Source organism: Macrobrachium nipponense, chromosome 31 (assembly GCF_015104395.2).
Source record: "Macrobrachium nipponense isolate FS-2020 chromosome 31, ASM1510439v2, whole genome shotgun sequence".
NCBI lineage: Eukaryota > Metazoa > Arthropoda > Malacostraca > Decapoda > Palaemonidae > Macrobrachium > Macrobrachium nipponense.
The window spans coordinates 61343550-61351049 of record NC_061093.1 but is presented as its reverse complement, the minus strand read 5'-3'; positions in this window follow the sequence as shown (position 1 = coordinate 61351049).

Below are 7500 nucleotides of genomic sequence, written 5' to 3'. Positions count from 1 at the left end.
GTATTTGTGAATGTGTGCTTATCGTTATCCCATTTTATAATTTTTTTTCATCGATCAAACGTTCTTGATAACCTACTAAAATCATAAAAATCATTAACTTAGCTAACAATAATAACAATAATGATATTGACAACAAATATAAAAGAAATAACAGGAAAACCTCATCATCAAACAAACTGAATAAAGCAACGAATGACAAATCTGCAAAGCAAAAAAAAAATAGCCTTACGAGATACAGAGAGAGAGAGAGAGAGAGAGAGAGTAAACGAAAAAAAAATCCGAATATCGCTTGAGGGAAGGACACCATTAAAGGATTGCTAAGGACTAAAACTCTGTCAAGTTTGGGGTGAAATGGAAGAGACCAAGGGGGCCGGGGCGGGGTGGGGGGGGAGCGATTTATTTAAGCGAGTACGAGGACGCGATTAAAGGATCATGGCGTTTAGAGGGTTTTGTTATAAACCAGATTAGGACCCATCGCAACCTACCAAGGAGGATCGATATCCAGATCTGGCATTAGAGCTATCGTCCAATTCTACGTCCACTGGAGTGAGAGAAAACAGCCGGATAAACGAATAATAGCGAGAGAGAGAGAGAGGAGAGAGAGAGAGAGAGAGAGAGGAGAGAGAGAGAGTACAGTATCCAATCTACCTGTATAGTGTTCCTTCCTTAGTAAAATCTTAGACTAAATTAAAATTATCAATGTTTTAAAAACTGAGCTGAACTTTGTATTTATTTTAGTGATAAAGAGAGAGAGAGAGAGAGAGAGAGAGAGAGAGAGAGAGAGAGAGTCACAAGGAGTTACAAGGATTAAGTTGCCTAAAAGACTTGTTATAGTCCATCCAAAGAGGAGACGTCGTGTGGTCACTTAGTCTAGACTCAAGGAGCAGGTTTTACTGTTCATTCACAGTGTCCGAGGAGAGAGAGAGAGAGAGAGAGAGAGAGAGAGAAAGCCACAAGGAGTTACAAGGAGAAGGATGTCTCAAAGACTTGTTATAGTCCATACTAAGAGGAGACATCGTGTGCTCACTTAGTCTAGACTCAAGGAGCAGGTTGTACTGTTCATTCACAGTGTCCGAGAGAGAGAGAGAGAGAGAGAGAGAGAGAGAGAGAGAGAGAAAGCCACAAGGAGTTACAAGGAGAAGGATGTCTCAAAGACTTGTTATAGTCCATCCTAAGAGGAGACGTCGTGTGCTCACTTAGACTCAAGGAGCAGGTTTTACTGTTCATTCACAGTGTCCTAGAGAGAGAGAGAGAGAGAGAGAGAGAGAGAGAGAGCCACAAGGAGTTACAAGGATCAGGATGTCTCAAAAACTTGTTATAGTCCATCCTAAGAGGAGACATCATACGCTCACTTATCTGTAGGAGCAGGTTTTACTGTTCATTCACAGTGTCCTTCTAATGATTTTGTTTGTCTAGCTTTCTTTTAATTAAACTCTTCCGCACTGTTACAAGGAGTTACAAGGATTAGGATATCCATCCTAAGAGGAGATATCGTGTGCTCACTTAGTCTATACTTATAGGAGCAGGTTTTAACTGTTTCATTCACGTGGGTCCTAATAATTATTTTTGACATAGCTTTCTTTTAAACTCTTCCACACTGTTGCTGTTTACAACTTCTGGTGGCAGTTGATTCCATGTGCCACATATCTTGTAGAGAGAGAGAGAGAGAGAGAGAGAGAGAGAGAGAGAGAGAGAGAGAGAGTATCTAATCTACCTGTATTTATTAACGTGTTCCTTTCTTAGTAAAATCTTACACTAAATGAAAATTATCTCTGACTGTCAATCAGTCAACCCATTTCTGTTTGAAAAATTGAGCTGAACTTCGCATTTATTTTAGTGATAGAGAGAGAGAGAGAAGAGAGAGAGAGAGAGAGAGAGAGAGAAGGTGGGAATGCTTTAGTCACGTGATCCATAGGGAAGAATGGTAAAGAATGAATTACCTTTAAGGGCATTCCCGCAGAGGGCACAAAGATAGGAGAGCTGAAGTTAAAAATAGTGCTTTATGATGTCCGAAATATTCATAGACAAGTGGTTTATTTATACCATTAACTGGACAACCTTAGCGGCTGCTTTTTCTAAGTCATTAGAACTGAATCAAGCGAAGACTGACAGGGGGACTTCCAAAAGTAAACAATGGAAGGCAGGGTACATTTGTGTGTGAGCGCGATGCCACTTGGCAGCAAATGTTTTTTTAGGGGGGTGGGGGGCAGGGGGGCATGCTTAAACAATCAACAGCAATTTTACAAATTTCAAGGCCGTTACTTTTCGGATTTTGACGACTGTAATGGATTTCCATCCTTCACATCCTCCTCATCCCATATATTTTTTTTTACCTAACATTAGAAATGAAAGTTTCTCTTCTCATTTGAATTGTACTTTACTAGAAGGACCATAGTATTGTATTTTCTTTTATTTATACTTCTCTACTGGCATTCATTGTTATTTATCAAAGTATACATATTCCTCTCTATGAATTAATTTACATTATCATTTTTGAATCCGACTAATGCTTTAATTTACATCGTTACAGGTCATCAATGGCTGTATCAGCCATCCAATAAATAAATGCATTACTATTCTTCCTAATGAAACGTATAAATTATCACGAAAATCGTCGTGATTATTTTTTTTTATCATAATAATATGAAATATCGCAAGAAAAACAAAACTTTGGCTTTTAAAATCGCAGCCAAACTATATAGCCTTGACGATGGCAGCTTGTCACCCTTGAAGTCCTGATTTAAAATCTTCCAAAAATTTAGCGATGCAAAAATAAATGAATAAATAAATATATAAATAAATGGATGTCGGGTACTCCGTTTCACATGCGTTTAGCTGCAGAATTGACATCTTGGACACGCAAAGGTTTTATTAATCCTTTGATTATATATATATAATATATATATATATATATATATGAATATATATATATATATATATATATATATATATATATATACATACATACATACATACATATATGGATAGAGAGAGAGAGAGAGAGAGAGAGAGTATATTGACTAATTTATTGGTTTTTGTGAACAGGAGACGCACTAATTATGACTGTAGACGCCGACAGATAGAAAAAAGATGATGAATATCGCCTATAACTGACGTAGAAAGTGAGCAATTATGATACTAAGAAAAAATGTTAGCGGCCAGATACGTATCAAGTAGAATTTAAAAACAGGAATAGTGGAGTAAATAATCAACTTTTTGTTGATTTATACGATTTAAGAGAAAAGATATTCTTACCTTCATTCAGGAGAATTAAGAGAAGCAGTAAGAGAAATAAATTCAACAAAGTCCCACTTCCATTATGGCGGTGGATTGATCCCTGAAAAAGAAAAAGATAAGAGAAAATTACCACAATATTATAAGCAGATAAAAAAATATAAAATAAAAAAAAGGTCCCAGACAAAGAATTAACGTGGCCGGCCGTCTTATGCCTACAGTTTAAACAAGTATTTCATAACATTATTTTTTTCAGCCTTTCCGTAATAGTTATTAGGACCGGTAATTATCGTAATTAATTGTAGTTTAACGCTCATTTTCATCGTAACATGAAGGGCGAATCTGAGGAGGATACCCTTCTATTAGAGGCAGTTAACAAAATGTTTAATATATGAGGACTCCATAAGCTCCCCCGGGCCAAGGACGTTCCTCGGACCGGCCGAAATTGAACGAAAATTATGACCATTAATGAAATTCTGGAGAGATTTTTTATTTTATTTTATTTTTTCCTTTCGTTTTGTAAATTGTGATACACGTCATTCACTCGATGTCAGGCGAAAGAATGATAATGTTGATGATTATTATTACGAAGTAATTGTGAGCTCCAATGGAGTTGGGGGTGTTACTTGGATACAGGATTTTGTTATATGTAATATGATAAAGGTCTTTAGGGCCTTATCTACTTGAATTAAATCGTTTAAATCGATAATAATAATAACAATAATAAGAATAATAATAATAATAATAAAATAATAATAATAATAATAATAATAATTGCAGCAAATCCTCACATTTTTAATAATAATAATAATAATAATAATAATAATAATAATAATAATAATAATAATAATAATAATAATAATAATAATGATAATAATAACTTGACATATGCAGGAGCAAGATTAGTAGCAGAACTGATGGGGATACGAACACCAACACCACCAGCACAACCAACCCAACAGAAACCAAAACAGCAACCGCCTTGGAAAAGGCGCCTGGAAAAGCAAATCATGGTGATGAGATCTGACTTGAGTAAACTGAAAGAGATGGCAGAAAAATGGCTAAGACGCAAGAAAACAAGGGAGGAACTCAACGAGAAATACAAAGTACAAGAGAGGCGACTAAACAACACAATAGAAGATGTAAAACAGAGGCTTAAGGCCAAAGCACTTAAGATCCAACAGTACATGAACAGGAATAAAGGATACAGAACAAACTGTTCGGAACAAACCAGAAAAGACTATACCAACTAAGAGGGGAAGACAACCACCAAGAAATTCCTGAAGCCGAACCAAGATAGAGACTCTGGGAAAACATAAGGAGCAATCCGGTATCACACAACAAACATGCAACATGGCTCCAGGAAGTCAAGGCTGAAGAAACAGGGAGAATAAAACAAAGATTCACTGACATCACGACAGACACAGTCAGACACCAACTAAAGAAAATGCCCAACTGGAAAGCCCCAGGTCCCGATGAAGTCCATGGATACTGGTTCAAAAACTTCAAGGCACTACACCCGCGAATAGCAGAACAATTCCAGCATTGTATCACAAATCACCATGCGCCCAAATGGATGACCACAGGAAGAACATCCTTAGTCCAGAAAGACAAGAGCAAGGGAAATATATCCAGTAACTACAGGCCTATCACCTGCCTACCAATAATGTGGAAGTTACCAACAGGTATCATCAGCGAAAGGCTATACAACTACCTAGAGGATACAAACACCATTCCCCACCAACAGAAAGGCTACAGAAGGAAGTGTAGGGGCACAAAAGACCAGCTCCTGATAGACAAAATGGTAATGAAGAACAGTAAGAGAAGGAAAACCAACCTAAGCATGGCATTGACAGACTATAAGAAAGCCTTCGACATGGTACCACACACATGGCTAATAGAATGCCTGAAAATATATGGGGAGGAGGAAAACACCACCAGCTTCCTCAAAAATACAATGCGCAACTGGAATACAATACTTACAAGCTCTGGAATAAGACTAGCAGAGGTTAATATCAGGAGAAGGATCTTCCAGGGCGACTCACTGTCCCCACTACTCTTCGTAGTAGTCATGATTCCCATGACAAAAGTACTGCAGAAGATGGATGCTGGGTACCAACTCAAGAAAAGAGGCAACAGAATCAACCATCTGATGTTCATGGGCGACATCAAGCTGTATGGTAAGAGCATCAAGGAAATAGATACCCTAATCCAGTCTGTAAGGATTGTATCTGGGGACATCAGGATGGAGTTTGAAATAGAAAAATGTGCCTGAGTCAACATACAAAAGGGCAAAGTAACAATGACTGAAGGGATAAAGCTACCAGATGGGAACAACATCAAACAAATAGATGAGACGGGATACAAATACCTGGGAATAATGGAAGGAGGGGATATAAAACATCAAGAGATGAAGGCCACGATCAGGATAGAATATGTGCAGAGACTCAGCGATACTCAAGTCAAAACTCAACGCCGGAAATATGATAAAAGCCATAAACATATGGGCAGTGCCAGTAATCAGATACAGCGCAGGAATAGTCGAATGGACGAAGGCAGAACTTCGCAGTATAGACCAGAAAACGAGGAAACATATGACAATACACAAAGCACTACACCCAAGAGCAAATACGGACAGACTATACACAACACGAAAGGAAGGAGGGAGAGGACTACTAGCATAGAGGACTGCGTCGACATCGAGAACAGAGCACTGGGGTAATATATGAAGACCAGTGAAGACGAGTGGCTCAAGAGTGGATGGGAAGGACTGATAAAAGTAGACGAAGACCCAGAAATATACAGAGACAGGAGAAAGACAAGCAGAACAGAGGAATGGCATAACAAACCAATGCACGGACAATACATGAGACAGACTAAAGAACTAGCCAGCGATGACACGTGGCAATGGCTACTGAGGGGAGAGCTAAAGAAGGAAACTGAAAGGAATTGATAACAGCGGCCAACAAGTCAGGCCCTAAGAACCAGATATGTCCAAAGAACGATAGATGGAAATAACATCTCTCCCATATGTTGGAAGTGCAATAAAAAAAATGAAACCATAAACCACATAGCAAGCGAATGTGCGGCACTTGCACAGAACCAGTACAAAAAGAGGCATGATTCAGTGGCAAAAGCCCTCCACTGGAGCCTGTGCAAGGAAAGCACCAGCTTACCTTGCCAGTAATAAGTGTTTACGAAACACCAACCTGAAGGAGTGATAGAAACGATCATGCAAAGACTTTCTGGACTATGGTATAAGAACAGATAGGGTGATACGTGCAAATAGACCACACGTGACATTGATTGACAAAATCAAGAAGAAAGTATCACTCATTGATGTCGCAATACCATGGGACACCAGAGTTGAAGAGAAAGAAAGGGAAAAAATGGATAAGTATCAAGACCTGAAAATAGAAATAAGAAGGATATGGGATATGCCACTGGAAATTGTACCCATAATCATAGGAACACTAGGCACGTTCCAAAGATCCCGAAAATGAATCTGGAAAAACTAGAGACTGAAGTAGCTCCAGGACTCATGCAGAACGGAGCACATAGTAGAAAAGTGATAGGACTCCTAAAGGAGGCAGGATGCAACCCGGAACCCCACACTATAAATACCACCCAGTCGAATTAGAGGACTGTATGAAATAAGAATAATAATAATAATAAATAATAATAATAATAATAATAATAATAATAATAATAATAATAATAATAATAATAATACTAAAAGGAGGATATCATAACATTTTGAATTATTCACATATAATCCTTATCATTGTATGCTAACACCATAAAATTGGGGAAAAATATATAGATAAATAAATATTTTCTAATTATATTCATTACTAAAAGATGTAATCACAATGGGGTTCTTAAAATTAAAATAACATTAACAATTGTTAAAAACAACGGTGCCATGTTGGCATTCGTAGAGGAGAGAGAGAAGAGCGAGAGAGAGAGAGAAGACGAGGATGAGAAGAGAGAGAGAAAGATTTTAAAATGACATTAAACATTCAGGCATACATTTCTCAGTTTATAAGTGTGTGTGTGTGTGTGTGTGTGTGTGTGTGTGTGTGTGTGTGTGTGTGGTGTGTGTGTGTATGAGAGAGAGAGAGAGAGAGAGAGAGAGAGAGAGAGAGAGAGAGAGCTAAAAAAAATAATCACTATTATCACGTCTTTACGTGCTTGTATCTACGTGAGGGCAATTGAGAGAGAGAGAGAGAGAGAGAGAGAGAGAGAGAGAGAGAGAAGAGACTA